The sequence below is a fragment of the Carassius auratus genome, chromosome 37 (assembly GCF_003368295.1).
Source record: "Carassius auratus strain Wakin chromosome 37, ASM336829v1, whole genome shotgun sequence".
Classification (NCBI taxonomy): Eukaryota; Metazoa; Chordata; class Actinopteri; order Cypriniformes; family Cyprinidae; genus Carassius; species Carassius auratus.
Window position 1 is genome coordinate 8,454,733 of NC_039279.1, and position 22,547 is coordinate 8,477,279.

General features: G+C 40.5%; 1 protein-coding gene across 3 annotated transcripts in view; it reads right to left on the reverse strand.

Moving 5' to 3' along the window:
* Nucleotides 1-22,547, reverse strand: part of LOC113056082 (thyroid hormone receptor alpha-like) — a 128,242-nt gene that overhangs the window by 44,471 nt on the left and 61,224 nt on the right. The window contains exon 3 of one of the 3 annotated variants that reach the window (XM_026222568.1): nt 14,756-14,885. The exons of 1 other annotated variant lie outside the window; for it this stretch is intronic. The gene's annotated coding sequence lies outside the window, so the exon portion shown is untranslated. Of the gene's footprint in view, nt 1-806; nt 1,620-14,755; nt 14,886-22,547 lie in introns of those variants that run through there. One more of the 3 variants, XM_026222569.1, reaches the window with a different exon arrangement.

Below are 22,547 nucleotides of genomic sequence, written 5' to 3' on the forward strand. Positions count from 1 at the left end.
TATTTTAGAATCTAGCAACTAGAAATATGCTTTTTCATTATAGAAATGATTTTTATGCTTTTATTAAATGAACAGTTTACACAAAAGTGAAAGTATAGTCTTCATTTTCTCAATCTCATGTCATTCCAAACCTGTATGACTCTCTTTCTTCTGTGGAACACAAAAGAAGATATTTTGAATATTGTTGAACCACTCTTAACAGTTTTGCATAGTATGGATGAAAACAAACAAAAAAACTGATACATTTATCAAAATATCTTCTTTTGTGTTTTACAGAATATTTGGAATGACATGAGGTTAAGTTAATGATGACAGTTTTTCTGCCAGCCCAAAACAAATTTTCAAGGAATTTCTAGGTTTTCTATGAGTCCATTTCAATCGGCATGTGAAATCACATCACACACCACAACATCACACAGCCCTTTCAATTTGCATATAGTCGTGCAAGAAGTAACTGTGTTAAAGGTGATCTTAGGAATTTCTATCATTTCTCATGGTTCTACCCCACAGCTCGCCTGTCACTTTGAGAGAAAATTGATGTGTTTATTGCTGGCAGTGGCATTTATGTTCTGTAAGTTCTCATAAAAGACAGAACAACATGTCTAGTTGTTGCTGTGCACAAACACACACACACACACACTGTAAAAAAGCCAAGCATTACACAAGCACAACACAAATAAAACACACCAGCTGCTGGCCAAAACTCCAAAGCAAATAAAACTAGAGAAATAAATAAGGCCACATTTATAAAAAGAAAAAGCAGTACCATTCACACACTTGTACTGTAAAAAAAAAAACAGACTCACTGTAGACCAGCATGCAGATTGTGGCGTTAATGGTCTGTAAATGCTTCTAGTGGGCTGCACAGCGACCCACCCCTTGAAGCAGCCACACGCTGCTCTCCTCCTGCATCACGCTCCTATATCACCTCGCTCTCCCCACCGGTCACCTCCACCCATCACCTCCTCATCTCAGTCACCTCCGTAATGAGCTATAAATGTAGAGCGCTGTGGCATACGGAGGGCCGAGGGAGCTCGCACACACCCCTGAGATTAAAGGTGTTGGCGGGTGGGTAGCTGGACCGGGTGGGTTAGCTGGGGCCCTCTCCCGGATGTTCTGCAGCCTTGAAAGCCGAGAAGGTGGCAGCGCTCACCAGGTTGATGGTGCCTGTGGGAGAGGGGTGATGTTTCGTGACCCATCCTCTCACGCTTGTGTGGTCCTGGATAGTATTAGCACCCCTAGTACACACACATATTGTACCTTCAAATTCCATAATACACATATGTAGGATCTGGGTGTGGAAATTCCCGTTATGTTGCTTTAAACATGCACATGCTGCATGCATTCCACCTCTCTAGGCAAAACCAACCTCTCACCCCATCAAAAATCAGGGCACAGTCACACATGTTGCAGTACACGCTCTTCTCTGGACTGTTTGTTTCTGTTTTCTGTAAAGAATAACATAACTGGTTCAGTTTGTCATATGAGTTAATCTTGTTCATAAAAAGTAAAAACAGGAGGAGGAATTGAATCTGTAAAAGTGACTGAGGACCATACACAATTAAAAGGAAACTTAAACTCAAATTTAAGCTATCGCTTTTGTAGTTTTTCTAGAGCTTGATGAAAATACTCTCTGCATCCAAATAGGCCTTCTTTGTTATTTAGTTTGCGAAAAATAGTATGCAAAATGAGTATCATGTCCAAATACGCTGATATATTACACACAAATACAAAGAACAAACTTAAATTATGCCGTAAAAAAGCAAGTACTTGCATTCATAACATATTCTGCATGCAATTTGGTATTTGTTGTTTATTACACATGTATGCATTTGGCATTTTTTCAAAGCAATTTACAGTGCATTCAAGTTCAGTTCATTTTATCCTTGGTCTAAAAATATCACAATAAAATGTTATCAACAATATTTTAAAATAATAATATTATTATATATATTTTGTATTATTATATATTTTATTACAGGTGTTAAAAACTCAGATGTGATGTCAGCATAACATTATTTTATGATTTTTCCTTGTTATTTTATGTATGAAGTTTTCAACAACGGGTTAAATCAAATTTGAAATTGGACCGTGCTGTGAAGTGCTGGAAAGACGACAAACCTACCTATAAATCCTATACGGACCAGATTAAATTTATAAGAAGATGCTTGAGTTAAATGTAAAACAGTATTTAATTTACTTTTTTACAGTTTGTGAGTATAACCGTCTCAGTCCAAAAAAAGAATGATGCAACAGGCTCAGATATGTGAAGCATATAATGCAGGGAAAGAAAAAGGTAAATACATGTGGAGGAGGGAGGCTAGGAGATGGAGGCAAATTGCCCCAAGCTTTGAACTGGAACAGTAAATTAATATTTTTTTTCTGCTTTCCTAGCTTTTTTCCCCATTCACTTCATGTCCTTTCACAAAGCCAAGGTCTTACTCCACACAACGTAAAGGAGAGAAGGAGCGAGATGAAAAACTAGGTGCCCGACAGGTTTTAGCAGGGAATTCATCATTTTTTCCTGTATACATCTGAGTCTGTATATGTCTGTGCATCTTAATCGGGTTGTTTGTGCATATATGTTTACTTTTTGGGAATGCGTAGCTGAGCGGCCTCTGTCTGTATTTAATAAACGTGCATGTATAAGACTAAACCTCTGAGGATCACTCTGTCTATTTATTTTTAGGTAAACACTGTGTTTCCTTTGCATGTGGATTGTGGGTAATGGGGTTCTACCACCTCCTTTCTCAGACATACATTATGCATTGCATCTTCACCAAATCTGCAGCACTGTAGGTATAGCCCCTGAGGGCTCATTAAACACCATGACCAAAAGTACAAATGGACCCTTTCTTCTACAATAATATTGCGTTTCTTGCTCTTTTTTTGGTGCAGTGGCGTACAGAGGAAATGGACTCCGATTCCCAAAGCACTTGTGGTGAGACTTCTCACACATGCTCTGAACGTGTGGCAGCTCGGGGCTCCGCGTGTAGCCGTAATGAGAAGCAGCGGCCCCCGGCACTTAATCAGCAGGACAGCAGTTCAACGTGACCCACTAACATAGCATGAGATGGGTCAATCCCTCCTTCACATTGACGCCTCAGGAGAGTCAGGAAACATTATGGTGCATAAACATTGATCATAACCACACACGGGGGAGGACCAGAGAGATGAGGGAGAGAGAAAACCAGAGGAAGAGAATGAAGCCTCCTCTTCTCTCCTTTAATTGAATTTGCCAGACTGGAACAGTCAGTCTGTATCTCTGCAAAAACACGTGGCACCCAATTAGTCTCTCCATATTTTTGCCGTATCTAAATATCTAAACTCTCTTTGATAAAATACACTTTTATGTGAATATTAAGGCTTGCATATATCAGTATCATTAATATAAATGTATCTTGTTTGTATGTGAATTGACTGGAACTAAAAAGCACATTATATTTGCACTCACCTCTCTACACTGGCTCCATGTCAAGCTCCATGTTGATTTTAAAAATCTGCTCTTCGTTTTTAAAGCTTTGCATGGACTTGCTCTCCAGTATATATGTGATCTCCTCACCCCATGTACTGTTTCAAGATTTCTTCGGTCATCTAGTCAATAGTCCTCTCAGTCTCTCTCAGCTAAAGGCAATCAGTATTTGGTAATCAAATATAGTGCCAAATTGATTCATTGAATGTAATTTGTAAAAAAAAAAAATTGTTGGGATATATTTATGAAAAAAAGCACCAGGTTTATATTTAAAATTAAATATATTTTAAAAAAGCACCAGGTTTAAAAACTTAATATGACTGGTTTGGCCCTTTTGATATGGCCCTTGGTGGCACCAGTGGTTCTCCATCAGAATGTGTCCACTCCATCCCGACCATATGGAATCTGAGAGAGTCTTTGAGAGAACAGATGGCCCTCTGGAAAAAATCTATTATACTAGCAGCAGAGGCCAAACACACACACACACATGGCTGGCATTTGTTGGCTGCTATAAGCATACATTACACATGATCTTGGTACTCAGGTGTCCAGGCCAAACGCAGGTAGAGGAGAAACTGTACGAGTTTGGCAGATAATGATACAAAAGGTGATGATAACGAATGCAGATGGCATTCAATTCTCCTATGAAGCAGATATGATTAGATTTAAAGTAGGGACCAGATTAAAAGCCCAGGTATGTTTAATTTTCTGCGTTCCACTCCGTCCCTCGCACAACTGAGCATGCAAACCATCGGACATTTCTTTTAAAGCACTCAGATGACTGGCTCTGTTGTCTGTGTGGTCTCAAACAATGGTCCTCAACTGGTGGGTCAAAACCCCAGAATGGGTCAGCTCTGATGGGAAAAACAAAGCTAAACACAATAATACAATGCGGGTTGGAAACTTTTTTAGGCGAGGTAAGATATAGTGTAAAAAATAATCTAATTCTCAAACATTCTAAAATCCAACAGGGAATGGTATAGAGATGTACTGCACTTGAGTTTTCATTTTCCAGACATCAGGTACATTCTCTTTTCTTTTCTTTTATTTCCTGTGGAGAGTGCTGCAGTGTGTTCTGGGCATGATTCGAACGCCGCTGGCAAAGGCCGTGTCTAAAGATGAGGAGGAAGAAACTGACACTTTGGGTTGCGGGAGAAAGACGCCACTGTTCTGTGCATTAGAGCTGGAAAAAAGTGAGAGAAAGAGAGCGAGCGGGAAACAGGTTACACAGTGGTGCTCGCGCCCTGACATACATACTGATTCAATAACGCTCAGGTTTCCTCACAGAGCTGTCATCTGTAATCTCCTGTAATGCTATACAGTAGCTGATTTTTGAATACAAGATTGTTTTACTCGATTTGGTTCAATGAACTTTATAAGTATTAACTTTAAACCTGACCGAGATAGATAAACGAATGCATAAAAAAATGGATATCATTTACATATTAGTCAGGATTTGTTCATAAACAGTTAATTTTCTTCTTTCTTTTATGGAAATACTCAACCCAGTCCAAATTGTGGCATCAAAATTGTGCAGAACTCATCAATGCACACATGTGATTCCAAAGAAAGCATGTTGAATTTCATACTCTGCCATCAAAAACAACTTGTTCATCTTCAGGAACTCGAGCTGCGTCAAAGCGCTTTGGGGAACGCGCCCAGTGTGCGCGACTCTAAATATCGTGTGAAATCAGACCAATGGAAGAGCGTGACGTCACCGGCGGAGTGACGTAAGCGACCAGGAAGCTACAAAAGCACGTGCCACGCAGCTGGCGTGAGCTTCGCGTCTCTCAGCAAGCGCTCTGTATGTGAATGTCAAACTGTTTGTCTGTGAGTCTTATTTACTGTTGTCTGTCCAGTTTAAGAGCTCCTAGACATGCCAAAAAGCAAGGCGAAAGTTAAACACACTGGCGATTCCAAATCGCGTTATAGGCTGTGTGTTCCTCCCTGCCCAAGATATATACGGGTGAGGATACACACAGCCTTTGCATGGTTTGCCTGGGTTCGAAGCACGCTGAGTCGGCTCTCGAGGGGGCTGACTGCCCGCACTGTGAGCGTATGTCGGTGCGGCTGCTTCCTTCCCGGAGGGCCCTCTTCGAGGAGGGGGCCTTCGCCAGCGTTCCCCGCGGTGCTGGTCCCGCTTCTGCTGAGGCAGAATGGCGGCTGCACTCGTGGGGTTCACAAGTGGATCTGGTGGAGGGAATGGAGACGGGCCAGTCCCTATCTCCTTCCACTTCTGCCACCCAATCCCTAGAGTCGGAAGCACGCTCAGCGGTTCCTTCCACTCAGAGAGAGGGGTCGACGCTCCGCCTCTCTTCCTCCGAGGAGGTTGATGTGGAGTCGCTCGACAGGGATTCGCCACCCCACTCGCCGCAGTATGAGGAGCTCTTGGAGGTGATTACTCGCGCGGTGGCCAAATTAAACATCGATTGGCCCGCCGAGAAAGCAGCTGAATCGCAGAGAAGCAAGCTTGATGAATGCTTCCTGTGCGCGAGTCAGCCACCTCCCAGCCAGGGCCTGCCATTCTTTCCCGACCTGCACGAAGAGATCTCCAGGTCGTGGAAACGTCCATTCTCGGCCCGCCTCTACATCCCCTCGTCAGACTACTATGGGAACGTAGTGGGGATGGGAGAGCGCGGCTATAGAGCGATGCCCCGGGTGGAACAGACGCTCGCGAGCTATCTGTCCCCTGGTGCGGCATCGTCTCTAAAGGCCCCGGCGTTGCCCTCAAACCATTCAGAGCAACATCGGCTTTGGTGGGCAAAGGGTATGCGGCAGCAGGTCAGGCTGGTGCGTGTCAGGGTCTGCCTCATGGACGCCCCGATCCAGCCGACTGGCCTGTTCGGCGACGCAGTCAATTCTGTCGTCGACAGGTTTCAGGAGGCCCGCAAACAAGCGGCGGCGTTCCATAAGTTCCTCCCTCGTAGCTCCCTTGGGCCATCTGGGCGGGAGATGCCCCAGCCGCTCCCTAGCTCCTCGTACCACGAGGCCCAAAAACAGAGCGTCGCCTCTCGTGTTCCTCCGCGTCGGGAACGAGAGTCTCGACGACGCTCTCGGCCGAGGACTTCCCAGCCCAAACAAGATCTTAGGGCAATTATTGAAGCTAAGAAGTCCTCGGCCAAGAAACCCTGACGCCAACAACCCAGGGTTTCAGAGGGCAGCCTCTGCTGGGGTAGAGCGGTACACACCGCAGTACACGGTGCCTGTCTCACTTCAGCGACCTCTGGGGGCTGTTCTGCCAACCCTGCCAGTGTTCCAGGGCGCAGCAGGTCCCAGCGAGCATCGCTCTCAGTATCTTCCGCCCGTGCGCGTAGCGGGGCTGAGACACTCGCCGCCCCTGCGGGGGCCTCTTACACCAGAGATCAGTCTCGAGAGACTGATTCCTTTAGTAGATTATTTAGCAGCGTGGAAACTACTGCCAAATGTATCTCAATGGGTCCTGCACACAGTAGAAAAAGGCTACCGCATTCAGTTCGCTCCGTGCCGCCAGTATTCAACGGGGTCGTTCAGACAATAGTCGGCCTCAGGCAGGGTCTGGTTATGGAACAGGAAGTGAAAACCCTATTAGAGAAGGAGGCCATCGAGGTGGTCCCTCCTCAAGACAGGGAGTCCGGATTTTACAGCCGGTATTTCATAGTTCCGAAGAAGGATGGGGGGCTGCGTCCGATTATAGACCTGAGGGTCTTAAATCGTTCAGTTATGAGACTAAAATTCAGAATGCTCACAATCAAGCATGTTGTAGCGCAGATCAGGTCCGAGGACTGGTTTGTCACAATAGATCTCAAAGACACATATTTTCACATATCCATCCTTCCACAACACAGGAAGTTTCTGAGGTTCGCTTTCAGGGGCGAAGCTTACCAATATCGAGTACTTCCCTTCGGCCTTGCACTCTCACCCCGCACGTTCACAAAATGTGTAGACGCGGCTCTGGTCCCCCTGCGCATGCAGGGCATCCGCATTCTCAACTATATTGACGATTGGTTGATCTTAGCTCAGTCAGAGCAGGCTGCGGTTCGGCATCGAGATGTCGTCCTCGCACATATGGGGGAGCTGGGTTTGAGACTGAACGACAAGAAGATTGTGCTTTCTCCGGTTCAGAGAACCACCTATCTAGGCGTAGTATGGGATTCGACTGCGATGCAGGCACGATTGTCCCCTGCTCGTATCGAGTTGATCCGCATCTCAGTCGAGAGAGTCAAAGAAGGCCAGTCACTCACTGTCAAACAATTTCAGAGATTGTTGGGTCTGATGGCAGCTGCGTCCAACGTGATACCTCTTGGCCTGCTGTACATGAGACCCCTACAGTGGTGGCTCAAGACCAAGGGATTTTCCCCGAGGGGCAATCTACTTCGCACTATCAAGGTCACGCGGCGTTGCCTACGTGCCTTAGACGTGTGGAAGAAACCTTGGTTCTTGAAACAGGGCCCGGTGCTGGGAGCTCTTTGTCGCCGTGTAACGCTAGCGACAGATGCATCCCTCACTGGCTGGGGTGCAGTCATGAGTGGCCACCCTGCCCGTGGTCTGTGGAGCGATCACCATCAAACATTGCATATCAATTGTCTAGAAATGCTAGCAGTTTATCGTGCACTGAAGCACTTCCTCCCAGACCAAAGGGGTCACCATGTGTTGGTGCGCACCGACAACACATCGGTGGTCTCTTATATCAACCACCAGGGAGGTCTGCATTCGCGCCCTTTGTACAAGCTGGCGCACCGGATCCTGGTGTGGTCCCAGAGCAAACTCCTCTCATTAAGAGCAGTATATATTCCTGGGAAACAAAATGTGGGAGCAGACACACTGTCGAGGCAGGGGCCCGGGGAATGGAAACTTCACCCACAAGTAGTGAAGCAGATATGGAGAGTATTTGGCAGGGCTCAAGTAGACCTATTTGCATCTCAAGAGACGTCTCAATGCCCCCTTTGGTTCTCTCTAGTTCATCCAGCTCCTCTGGGACTGGACGCTATGGTACAGACCTGGCCGAGGCTTCGTCTGTATGCATTTCCCCCTATTGCTCTGCTCCCGGGAGTTCTGGCGAGAGTGCGTCGGGACGGGGTCCGTCTGTTGTTAGTAGCCCCGTTCTGGCCGGGCCGAGTATGGTTCTCAGATCTAGTCTCGCTCGCTCCCACTCCACGTTGAAGGTCTACGTGGCGGCTATTGCGGCCTACCACGCCCTTCTCGATGGCCAGTCTTTGGGAAGACACCCCCTAGTTACACGTTTCCTCCGCGGTGCGCTGAGGCTGAAACCTCCAGTACGGTCCCGTATTCCCCCGTGGGACTTGGTTGTGGTGTTAGAGGCAATGTGCAGACCCCCATTTGAACCTATTCAAGATATCTCAGACAGACATCTCACACTTAAAACCTCCTTTGTGTTGGCCTCTCTGGCCAATCACCTCTCTGCGGAGAGTAGGAGACCTTCAGGCCCTCTCTGTGGCCCCTACTTATCTTGAGTTTGCACCAGGCATGACTAAAGCATTCATATACCCTCGAGCGGGATATGTTCCTAAGGTTCCCTCTGTTACACCACAACCGGTAGTGCTGCAGGCCTTCTGTCCTCCTCCCTTTGGGGAGCCAGACCAGGCGAAGCTAAATTGTATGTGTCCAGTTATGATCGCTGGACGCATACGCCCACAGAGCCCTGCCCTGTGGAGAAAGACAATTGCTTGTATGCTACGGTCCCCCCAAGAGGGGTTTTCCTGCTTCTAAGCAGACTATTAGTCGTTGGATAGTCGAGGCTATCAACACTTCCTATGAGTCCTCTGGTCGTCCCCCGCTGTCGGGAGCCAAGGCTCACTCTACTCGGGGTATGGCGGCCTCCAAGGCCTTCTTAGCAGGTGTATCCATGCTGGACATCTGCAACGCTGCGGGATGGTCCACGCCCTCCACGTTTGTCAAATTCTATGGCCTAGACATGCCAGTCACTCCAGGCACTTCAGTCCTCCTGACCTAAGCTGTGCTCTTCGGATACACACTAGGCAGGGGTTTGGTAGTCTGGCGGCGTTGGTACTCGTTCCCCAAAGTGCTTTGACGCAGCTCGAGTTCCTGAAGAGGAATGTCTCTAGGTTACGTATGTAACCCTAGTTCCTCGAGGGAACGAGACGCTGCGTCTCGGAGCCATACCCCCGGCACCCCTGCCGGCGCTTGCTGGTACTCGAAGCTGACGCCAGCTGCGTGGCACGTGCTTTTATAGCTTCCTGGTCGCTTACGTCACTCTGTCGGTGACGTCACGCTCTTCCATTGGTCTGATTTCACACGATATTCAGAGTCGCGCACGCTGGGCGCGTTCCCCAAAGCGCTTTGACGCAGCGTCTCGTTCCCTCGAGGAACTAGGGTTACATACGTAACCTAGAGATGTTCTATCTTTATTTTCCTTTTAATCACTAAAACTCCATAACTGACTGCAAATTTTTTATGGGACGCCCACTTTTCAGCATCCAATCAATGTCGAATGGATACAATCAACTTTCCCATCCATTTATTTCACTCCAAATGTCATTTCATGCTGACTTAAACATAACTGAGTTGACTGTCTCTGACCAATTCTCTTGCTGGCCAACAAATTCTATTAAAATAAGTGCAATTGCTTTTTCACACCTTATTGCTGCTGCTTACAGTAACAGCTCAGATGCCTCAGGATTCAGTAGAAAAGAGGAAGGTGATAGATAAAGAAAGAGAAGATAAAAGGAAGACCACAAGGTACAGAGGAAAGAGGTGCTGGAAGATTGCATTACTTCAAAGGCTTTCTGTTACAAAAAGGCCTCAATTAACCATCACACAAAGAACACCTGTGGCGGGGCAGTTGTGATATCTCACGCTAAAATGCTCTGCGGTGTAAGCAAACTTGACGTTCACACGGCAGAAGCAGTTGTGTGGTAAAACAAATGTGTCAGTGCTGCAAAAATTTATTTGAGAAGCAAAACTTGTTTTCTTTTCATTTAAATCTGGTTTAAATGCATATACATATTTCTAAAAAAAAATTCTAATAAAAATTGCCAATGAGGAGTGAAAAATAAACTTCCAAAATTCAAAATACACTACTGTTTAAATGTTTGGGGTTAGTAAGATTTAATTGAAAGTAAAGTGACTTATATTATTACAAATAATTTCCATTTTAACCTAATTCTGTTCTTTCGGACTTTCCATCTACCTTCCTATCTACCGGGAAGTCGTGGCCTAATGGTTAGAGCGTCGGGCTCCCAATAGAAGGGTTGTGAGTTTGAGTCTCGGGCTGGACGGAATTATGGGTGGGGGGAGTGCATGTACAGTTCTCTCTCCACCTTCAATACCACGACTTAGGTGCCCTTGAGCAAGGCATCAAACCCCTAACTGCTCCCTGGGCGCCGCAGCATAGATGGCTGCCCACTGCTCCGGGTGTGTGCTCACAGTGTGTGTGTGTGTGTTCACTGCTCTGTGTGTGTGCATTTCGGATGGGTTAAATGCAGAGCACAAATTCTGAGTATGGGTCACCATACTTGGCTGAATGTCACTTCACTTTCAATTTCACTTTCATGAAATTTACCCTCAATTTCACAAAAATATTTTGCAACACAACTATTTTCAATATAGACAATAATTATAAATGTTTCTTGAGCACCATATCAGTGTATTATAATGATTTCTTAAGGATCATGTGACAAATACAACACTTTTGCCAAATTACATTCATTTCAAATATACAGTACAGACCAAAAGTTGGGACACACCTTCTCATTCAAAGAGTTTTCTTTATTTATTTTCATGACTATGAAAATTGTAGAGTCACACTGAAGGCATCAAGGGCTATTTGACCAAGAAGGAGAGTGATGGGATGCTGCGCCAGATGACCTGGCCTCCACAGTCACCGGACCTGAACCCAATCGAGATGGTTTAGGGGTGAGCTGGACCGCAGACTGAAGGCAAAAGGGCCAACAAGTGCTAAGCATCTCTCGGGGAACACCTTCAAGACTGTTGGAAGACCATTTCAGGTGACTACCTCTTGAAGCTCATCAAGAGAATGCCAAGAGTGTGCAAAGCAGTAATCAAAGCAAAAGGTGGCTACTTTGAAGAACCTACAATATGACATACTTTCAGTTGTGTCACACTTGTTTCTTATGTATATAACTCCACATGTGTTAATTCATAGTTTTGATGCCTTCAGTGTGAATCTATAATTTGCATAGTCATGAAAATAAAGAAAACTCTTTGAATGAGAAGGTGTGTCCAAACTTTTGGTCTGTACTGTATTTAAATAGAAAACAGTTATTTCAAACTGTAATTAAATTTCACAGTATTACAGTTTTTCTGTAGTATTATCAAATAAAGGCTACCTTGGTGAGTTTTCTTTTAAAATCATTCAAAATATCTTTCCATACCCAAACTTTTGATCAGTAGTATATTTTTTAAAAACAACTCTCAATATCTCACACAATATTACTTCTCTAGTAAATGTGTTTTTAAGGTTGCTACGGTATTTTCTAAGAAAATAAGACACACACACACACACACACAAAGTGTACTTTGGAGCAAATGTAGACATATCTACTAAAATCAAACTACTTTGTGTTAATATTCATGGTTAAAGAAAATGGGTTCCCCCAAAAGAACACTGTCTTTCCAAGACCATTTTTACAGTTGAGAGGCAAAGAGAAAAACAGTGAGGGAGTAAGAGGAGAAACAGATTGACAGATTGGAAGAGAAACAAAAAATGGTAAAGAATGGAGAATAAAAAGAGAGGCCGTGCACCTGAGACACACGGTGAGGGACGCTGAGGGACTCTGATTAAGTGGTGCGGCTGAATAGGTTCCATTCTTCCTCAGCACTCTCTATGACTCCGGTTTCACAAGAGGAATGCTGCTTATAGAGTCAGATACACACACACACACACACACACACACACACACACACACATAGCAAAAAGGCATTGGCTTTCTGTGAAGTGTGTATCATTCATGGGAGTTACGCTCCCTCGGACAAACAGTCATGGCTGGGAAAGTATGAGAGGCTTCTGGGTCTCGTTCCATCCTGCTTTAGTAAACGTCATGCTGCCATGCTTTCCTCTCTCAACACGACATCATTGAAACAGATGAGGTAAATATTGTGGCTCCCCAACCTAAATCACTCCAACAGCGACCGATGGTCACCCCCAGATCCCCACATGACCGGCACAGTCCCTCAGACCCACCTATAGGGTCCAAATACAAACAAACAGGTCTATATATTGAATCATTTCACAGAGGGACAGAGGAGCAGATTAAAGCGCCGTCAAACCATCAACCTAACATCTCTCTCGACAAACGAGTCAGTACTTGGTCAAGCTAGGATCTGTAGAGATAATCTTGTGCTAGTAGACTGCATCTTGTCCTTTATTCGCCACAATTGGCCTTAATCTGCAGTAATGTACACTGATTGATTACCATTGAGCAATACAATGCCCTGAAATGGAACAGATGAACACATCTCTACAAACTGTCACACCACAACACTATAATTATGACTTTTTTTAAACTTCCTAGCCTTTGAACAAACATTCCTTAATTCATTTGATTATATTTATTTATTTAAATTGGTTACAGAACTATCTTATGTGTTATGTGTTTTGCATTCTCAAATGCACAGGATGGAGAGTTTGAGCCGCTCCGACATATTAAAAACCCCAGATCATGAGCTGCCTCCATCTAAATGAACTCAGGAAAAACTGGGAGCTTTTTAAAAAATAAATAAATGAAAAAAATTCATGGTTTCCCTTTCATTGTCCCTGTCTCTTTCCAGATAAAGTGCAAATTAACAGACCTGAATGCAAAAATACACAGATTAAAATATTACAAAACAGCACCAAAATGCCAATTCCTACTACAGACACGGCTAATTCCCAGTTTTAATTAATCAGGCAAAACAATGGCAGCATTAGCATTTCTTGGGATTCAACAATGTTAATTCAATTCAATTAAATTCAAGTTTATTTGTATAGCGCTTTTTACAAAACAAATCGTTACAAAGCAACTTTACAGAAAATTATGTTTCTACAATATTTAGTAGTAGCTAGTAGTTTGTGCACATTTGACAGGATTTTAGAAAAAATAAAAATAAAAATAAAACTAGTGATAGCGAGGCACTCTGATTGTTTTTGTTGTAGAATACAATAGAGGATATATTCACACGTTATATAAACGGAAACGATGATGTATAAAATTGATTTTTAAGTTAAAAATAGTCAATGAAAAGAATATACTGACGGAGCTCAAACGCAGTACAGCCGTCAACCTTTACTCTGGTAATGGTGTAATAATGTTACACAGGTTTACTGCGAAACTTTCCCCAAGAACTTATTTTGGTCATATAAAATAATCTGACAAGCATGAATCGTAGAAGACGAGGAAAACACAAACACAAACATTGCATGTTTGACTACTTTCTAGGGTCAAAAATGACAGTAGGCTCAAAAGCAGGGTCCTACCAAACCAATGAAAATGTTGCCGATTTCTTACTCCCATTTAGACTTGTAATTTGTGTTTGTTCATTTTTAGTCGATATGATATTGTCTCTTTCTGTGGTGAGATAAGGGAGTTGAGGAGCTCCGCATGTCCCATTTGTGCACCTATAGACCCACCACACAGCATATACACCACAATCAAACAATCCCACCACAGACCTCACGGTGATTAAAAGAACACTTTCCAGCTCTCGCTCTTCCTCAAATGTTCTCTCACCTCCATTAAACACCAGCTGTTCACACTAATGAGCATTTCATCGATGAATGAATTATTGCTCATCACACAACTAATGGGCAATGTTGTATGGATTTAGAAATAAACTGCAGATGTTCTCGGTTCACTCAGAAGCTGAGAACAGAGATTTTTTTTTTTTCTACAGTATGAGAGAAGGAACAAAGAAGTGAAGAGGACAGATTTCTGATGTTGAAGCATCATTTTGACAGCTCCAGTGTTAGTGACAGCTCCTGTATATACTTTGAAAGACTAGTGGTAGACAGAACTGGGCTTCTAGTAGAGATTGTTTTGCAAAAATCAGGCTTCAAATAGTAACAAGAGCATTTCCAAATGACAATACTGGGACTTACAAAAAAAACTAAATACTGTCAAACAAACCTTTGAACATTTATGAACACTAGTACTGCTGTAAAGGTAATATAATGCATTGTAATGAAAGTATCAGAAATGTACTAGTCGATATTAAAGTGTGAAATCAAAACCAAGTATTAATGCATGTTACTGGCCTTACTGTGCATGGTAAGGCTGTGCAATTATTAGTTTTTTGGTTTGCTTTTTAAACTTTTTATTGAAAGGTTACCTCTGAATCTGCACTTCACTACTCCATCACTTTGCCTTTAAACAACACTAAGATCCACGTTTGTCTGTCTTTGTGACTGTACAGTATTCGGTCTCCACTGATGTTCACTCAACATCTCTTTTGGTAATACCTGAAGAAAGACGAATAAAAACTATATTGACAATTTAATTCTATTAGCATGATCTCTTCAGTGGAACATTTATAATTTATTCAAACAAATTCTTTGAGACACACAGCCAGATTGTTTGCGTAAAACTCAAGAAGAAGCAAATAATATATATATATATATATTTTTTTTATCCATTTATGGTTATTCAGGGGAGAATATGAAGTGAATATAATGTGACGTACAGATGGTTTCATACATCTAAAAGCAGTCTGTGTCGATCTACTCGTCAAAGTCTAAACATCCCGCTATGATGATTTCAACAATTCATAATGTTAACATTAATCACTGTAACAACTTTCTATGGCAACTGTCACTTACAGCATGATTTTTTCCTGAAAAAAAAAAAAAGTTTATATATACAGTACAGAAAAGTTGGACACACCTTCTCATTCAAAGAGTTTTCTTTATTTTCATGACTATGAAAATTGTACATTCACACTAAAGGCATCGAAACTATGAATTAACACATGTGGAATTATATATGGAATTATATACATAACAAAAAAGTGTGAAACAACTGAAAATCTGTCATATTGTAGGTTCTTCAAAGTAGCCACCTTTAGCTTTGATTACTGCTTTGCACACTCTTGGCTTTCTCTTGATGAGCTTCAAGAGGTAGTCACCTGAAATGGTCTTCCAACAGTCTTGAAGGAAAAAAAAAACATGTCTCAACATTTTACCATTACTATCTACTAGTGATCATAAATTCATACAGTATGTCTTGGGTTGTGCTGCGAACTTTAGATGCATAAACAGGAATGGACAGCTGCGGTCAGGCTCATGTCAAAGCAACACTTTGCATGTTGTGTTTGTAATGTGTCATTTAATGCAAATGATGGGAACCTTGACATTAGAACCCATTATGTCCAGGTGTGCTGACAAACAGGTTAAACAGGTGTGAATAAATTATAGATTGCTGAACATAGCCTCAACAAGGCATACACACAAATGCAAATAATATTTTAGTTTGTATATTTTAATCTGTACTTACAATAAATTTAGTAAATTTAATTTACCATTAATTTATGATTATAAATAATGTGTTGTGTAAAAAAAACAGGGAAAAATTGGGAAAATATCATGCAGGTAAAGATATGATTAAAACTTAACTTAATATATATCTTTATTATGTGGAAATTAAATAAACACTTATGACTTTTCATAACTTTCACGTGATTTTTATCAAATTTGCTTTAAGACATCTTTTTAGTTGTTAATGTTTGTGATGCAAGATATGTTGCTATCATATCGTTTATGGACATTGTTGTTGTTTTTCAATGTAGGTGTTTAGAATAAATAATATTAGAAACTAAAATCAGCCTACAATGGCTGATATATGTCCAAAGAAGTCCAAAATCGAATTTAATATTTAAAATCAACTTATTGGAATCAATATATCAGTGAATTATGAGTGAACTCTAAATTTTTCTATAATCAATACATGATGTTTCTTTATCTTGAAATAACTAAAGTCAAACCTGTTATTCAATGCAAAAATATTCATCAATGATCCAGTTAAATGCAATATAAAAAAAGAAAGTTATTCCATAGTCAAACTTAGAAAGACGGCAGGAGGAGAGCGACTGAAAAAGTAAAACGATTAGAAACGTCAACATTATGTTTTATTCCATAAGTTCAGGGGTAAAAAAACAAAAACTAAAAAAACATGCAATATGATTAATAATTCAGAGTCAGACCAGAATCATGCATTAAGAAAGTAACAGTCGATTTTCATGTTCATGTTTCACACTGATAGAGGGAGCCGATAAACAGGCCTTGTGTGTGAGCATGTGATCACGGGGCCTGTGCAGCTTCAGCGCAGCAATAAAAGGATCATACACACTGTATGAAACATCCAAGCTTTTGGCGGGGCACTAAGCTCCCCATGAGCACTCTTCTGCTTTGATACCCCATGCTGCTACATGCATCTTACAATCTGTAGTAACACTTGCTTTTTCATGTCTCACCACATCCTGCTTTAAATCTCCCCTCACCTGCTCTGACAGGTAGCTTCATGACTCTAAACGCAAACATGTTACTGGAGAAATGTAATGAACTGCCAGAACAAAAATAAATGTCAGTGATCCTGCGATATCAGAGGGAGTAAGATCCATTGATTATGAGTCATCTGTAATCCTGCAGTTTCATACATGGCAAGGCTACTGTACATCTGCAAGCCCACGAGTGTTTGCATAACTACAACTAAACTAGCAAGGAGCCATTAATGGACACCGTAGTATATTTGTAATGCTTTGTACATAAATCTATGTGTGATTAATTTGCCTCAAATGCTGTCTAAGATATTCCACTATTATTTAAAAGTTTAAATAATTATTTAAAATATATATAATATTTAATAAGACTTTATATAGTCTTATTTATCTTATGCTTATGCTTACCATGACTGCATTTATTTGATTAAAAAAACACATTAAAAACAATAATATAGTGAAATATTATTACAATTTAAAATAAGTCTTCTATTATTAAAATATTTTTATATCTGTGCTAGCAAAGCCAAATTTTCATAAGCTACTGCTACAGGCTTTACTGTCACATGGTCCTTCAGAAATCATTATAATATGCTGATTTAGTGCTCAAGAAAACTTTCTTATCAATATGCAAAACAGTTATTCAGCTTAATGCAATGTAATAATGCAATACTTTTCTTCCACAGAACAGCATTTATATAACATATTTTTTTGTAGCAATATAAACATAGTCATGTTTGATAAATGTAATGCATCCTATAATTTATATATATAAGTTATTGCTTGAGTAGACTGCTTGGTTCAAACTAGTCTTCAATTCCACATGCTTCTATGGACAGAAATAGATCCAGAAATATGTTTATGCCAATTAAACAAACTTACACTTAAACCTGAGTTCACACCAAAAAAAGTCTGCATTCTAAAAAGCTGGCTTTAATTGCTTGTGTGAACTAAATGAACTATAATAAAACAATGTACTATAATAAAACAATAACCTTGCCAACATAAAGATAAACACCACCTAATTTGCACAGGGAAATCCTGAATTATTTACCACATTGTATCTTGCTGCAAAGCAAACATTACTAGACAATACACTGGCAAATGTGCAATTAGTATCACTCAGAGGTAATCTTAATCTTTCTTCCCCTCATGAACTAAGCATTATGTGTAAGACCCATAAGGGACATTTCAGTACCCCACAAAGACTTAGGGAAATGAAACGTAATAAAAGTATTATCATCATCATTGGCATATCCCCCTTTTCCCCTCGACCCTGCTCCACGTCTCCATGCGAGGGCTAATCACATTGTGCTGTATATGTAATTATGGACCTCATTAACCAAATCCCAAGAGTCATTAGGGATTAATTAACATCCATACGGTTTGCATCATAGTTACATGCATTTCTGCGTTATTAATTTAGCCCGCCCCCCATCACCACTCCAGGTTGAGCCTCTGGAGGAGCTCTGCTCAGGTCAGCGACCTTAGGAGAGGAATGCAGAGGCATATTTTCACTTACCTGAGTATTGTGGATTTAATTAAATCTCACTGACAGGGAAATCTGAAGGTGGCACTGAGCCTGCGGACTCAACCTGAACAGGCAGACATGCTTTGTGCTCTGCCAAGGATGTGCTTATCACTCTCCCTCTATCTATAGCTTCTTTATCTTCTTTATAGCCTTATACCATCCTTAAGGCACACTCACTCGTCTTCTTTGTTTATCTTTGTCTCGGTCGCACACACGGTGCTGATGAGCTTCATGTGTAATATAGTGAAAGAGTGTCTTTATGATGAGACTAGACAGTAAACGACGGGTAAAACCAAGCCAAGTTAACATACTACACTCATAAAATGCCATCTGCCCAAGCCATACATACTGTACACACGAAAAGTTAAGTGTGATAAGAAGCACTACAAATCTAATTAAAAATTAGGTAATTGCATGTTTTCTTGGTTATTCAAATGAATTAGAATCAAGCCAATATCAATACTTGATAAAATAACACCTCAAATGAAAACAAATGAAAACAAGAGATTCTGGGATATTTTTTTCAAGATTGTTGTTGTTGTTTTAGTTTTTTGTTTTTTTGTTTTTTTTTATTATGTGCATCACATAACGTATTATTATTTAATAAAAATAAATACTTTACATGTAATATTTATTTTATAATTTCTAATATCTTATCAATTTACAATATGTTCAAAATGGTTCATTCTACTCAAATGTATGCATGCTTTCCTTTTTACATAATTTAAATACAGGACAAATGCAAATAATAAAAAATTATAATAATAATAATAATAAAAAGGCATCTTAAAAATGTTTTTGAAAGATGTCTATATATCCTATATATATATATATATATATATATATATATATATATATATATATATATATATATATATATATATATATATATATATATATATCCTACCATGGCTGCATTTATTTGATCAAAAAACAAATTAAAAACAATAATATAGTGAAATATTATTACAATTTAAAATAAGCTTTCTATTTTAAAATATTATTATTTCTGTGCTAGCAAAGCAGAATTTTCATAAGCTACTGCTCCAGGCTTTACTGCCACATGGTCCTTCAGAAATCATTATAATATGCTGATTATATCTATCTATCTATCTATCTATCTATCTATCTATCTATCTATCTATCTATCTATCTATCTATCTATCTATCTATCTATCTATCTATCTATCTATCTATCTATCTGTCTATCTACAACATAAAAATAAAAACTGTTGCTATTCATGTGGCTCTTCCCACACTTTAATGATCACCCAGCTGTTGTCTAACACCCCCCCCCCCCCCCTCACCCTTATTACATAAAAAAGAAATAGCATTCTGAAATCTGTTAGTACAGATATCACCTTCTGAGCCACAGAGTCAACCCCATTAAATCCATTTCCCCTAATCTGGGTAAAGCTGGCCCTGAGCAGGAAATACTTACTGCAGCACAGACCCGGGAGAAAAAACCATTGTGCTGTGATGCAAAGCCTGCGCTGAGGAGGATCTGATTAGCAAAGTACTTCTCCTTTGGGAGCTCCAACCAGCTTCACTCTGGCATGTTCTGCCCAGACAAACACCACTCCACCGGGCAGCAGACACGCTGCTCACACTGCTGGGAAGAGCCCAGCAAGAGTGGTCTAAGAGTTTTAGAGACCTCTGGCAAATACTTTATTCTTTTTATAAGCATAAATTTTGATAAATTTAGGGTCAAAACAGGAAATAAAACTGAAAAATATGGAACAAAATTATTAGTATTTTTTTTTTTCAGTGTGAGCAAGATAAAGGTGTGCTAAAGGTGTGACATTAATCATTGTGAAAAACAAGATGTCACTCTCTCACACTCCTCAAAGTCAATGGAAGTTGATATGCAAGCAATAAAACGAAGTTATCAGCACAGTATCCATTGCACACTGGTAACTGGATCACCGCACACCTTCTTGTTTCTAATGTCAAGGCAGCTGATACACATTTACTGCACTACTGGTATAAAAAAAAGGCACACCCCTGAAACACTCCCATTAAAACATTAACATGTGCACAGAGAGGAAGTCCTCTCTTTCCTGCGGCATGGTGGTTACATATCCTGCTTTGTTGCCACAGCAACGGAGGGGTTCGCTTTTGGTTTTGGTTTAGCATTTGATCTTTGACTGGGGTAGCAGAACGTTTCTGAGAACCACCAACAGTCCCAAGTTATGTACTGAGTCAGATACCTTTTTCACTTTATGAGAGGCCCAAACTGAGAAAGAAAATATTCTATTTGCTGTTTTTATATTTTTGTATCTATTATTATTTATATGACCAAAAAGTAAGATGAAATTCTGATAGCTTGTTATGTAAATGAATGAGATTTATATAACAGTATGGCAGACTACTGTACCAACTTAAAGGCACAATATGTAAGTTTTCGCGAGTTCACTTCGAAGCTTGATGACGATATGAACAAGAGTGGAACAATGAGAGATGTCAAATTATGTTCATGGATGTAATCTTTTTTTTTTTATCACCTGTACCTTCTAAAGTTTTTCAAACAGCGAATAAATTATACACAGAAAACGAGCATAGAACAATTACATTGTCAAGGAACAGTATGACCGACCTTAGTCTAGCGCGAATTCAAGCACTCTCAAAAAACTCCCTTTATAATCAGTAAAGTTGTCTATACGTTGTTTGATGAATGAATCTTCAATTTACATCACACGTACATCAGCACTTTGTTGTTTCTGATGAGAGGATTTGCAAGAGAGCAGAATTCATTCAGGGAGAGCACACACTGAACAGAAAAATGCATTTCGCGATGACTCATCTGAACGCCTCTGATTGGCTGCGGCATTCATAAGCTCAACGATTGGTTATAATGTGCAACACTGTAAAAATGCCAAATAAGAATCATGGTGCAACAACATCGAGCAGATCTAAATTTAATGCTGCAGTCAACACTTTTCATTTCATTTTATTTACGACAGCCATAATGGATTTAGTTTAACTATATACAGTATGTGCAGTGTCTTCCCTAAGCTTAAAACTACCTAAATATCCGCTTCACCCACTAGCATCACAACCCTATCTGTGTAAGATCTAGACCCTATTAAACAACATCCCATCTAGCTATACTATGCCGCACATTCCGTGGTTAAATCCGTTTACATTTTGTTTAATTAAGCAAGGAGATGACATTACCTTGGGATACGATCCAGTTTGGCAAACAGTAAGAATTAACATATTAACTCAGGAAGGGACTTATAACTCAGGAAGGAATGCAGGCTCCATAGCTCTCGAGACCTGTTTGTGTGGTTGAACAACTCTTATGGGGATGTTTAGATTAATTAAGCATTTGCAAAACTAATAACATGTGAAGCAGAGAATGAATTGAATTTGTTGAGTAAGTATCCAACCAGAGCAGTTTCTTAAGGCCATGTAAGGAAATGGAGGCAGAAGGGTGATACACCGCTGACTGGCTTACTTGTCTTCCTGCTGTTGGTATTTCATCTGGGTTAAAGTTGAAGGCTATCATGAACTGGTTGGAATTTCCGCTTCGCTCCTATCCAACGACCCTAATACCTCCCCACAGGAACTGCATCTGTATAGGTGGAAACACCTGTACAGGTAACTCTGATTACGATCATAATCAACAAAAAGACGATGAAATACGATAGAGCATGAAAGGGCAGTACAAACAAACAATGTCAAATGAGCAGTACCTTGTAGTACCATTTATATTGCATTAGATAGTTTGAGTAGGGATGCACCGTAATGGCATTTTCAGTTTTCTGACGAAAGACAAAAACGGCTGAGAGATGAAAATATATGATGCGGAGTACCTCATATCCTCATATGCTCTGATAATAATAACTTTGTAGGACTATATATTATTTGCATAATTAGTAAAAAAAAAAAGTTATATCTGATTCTGTCGCATTAAACTGAATAAAAATAATATTTTGATATTTAATATTAATTAATTTCCAATTTTATTGTTACTTTCAATAAAAGTGTGGTTATTTTATTGCCTTCACTGAAATTATTTAGTTAAAAAAGTCTTACAAATTACTTTATAATATTTAATAAAATAATTATTACAAAGTATTTACAGTTTTGGTTTTC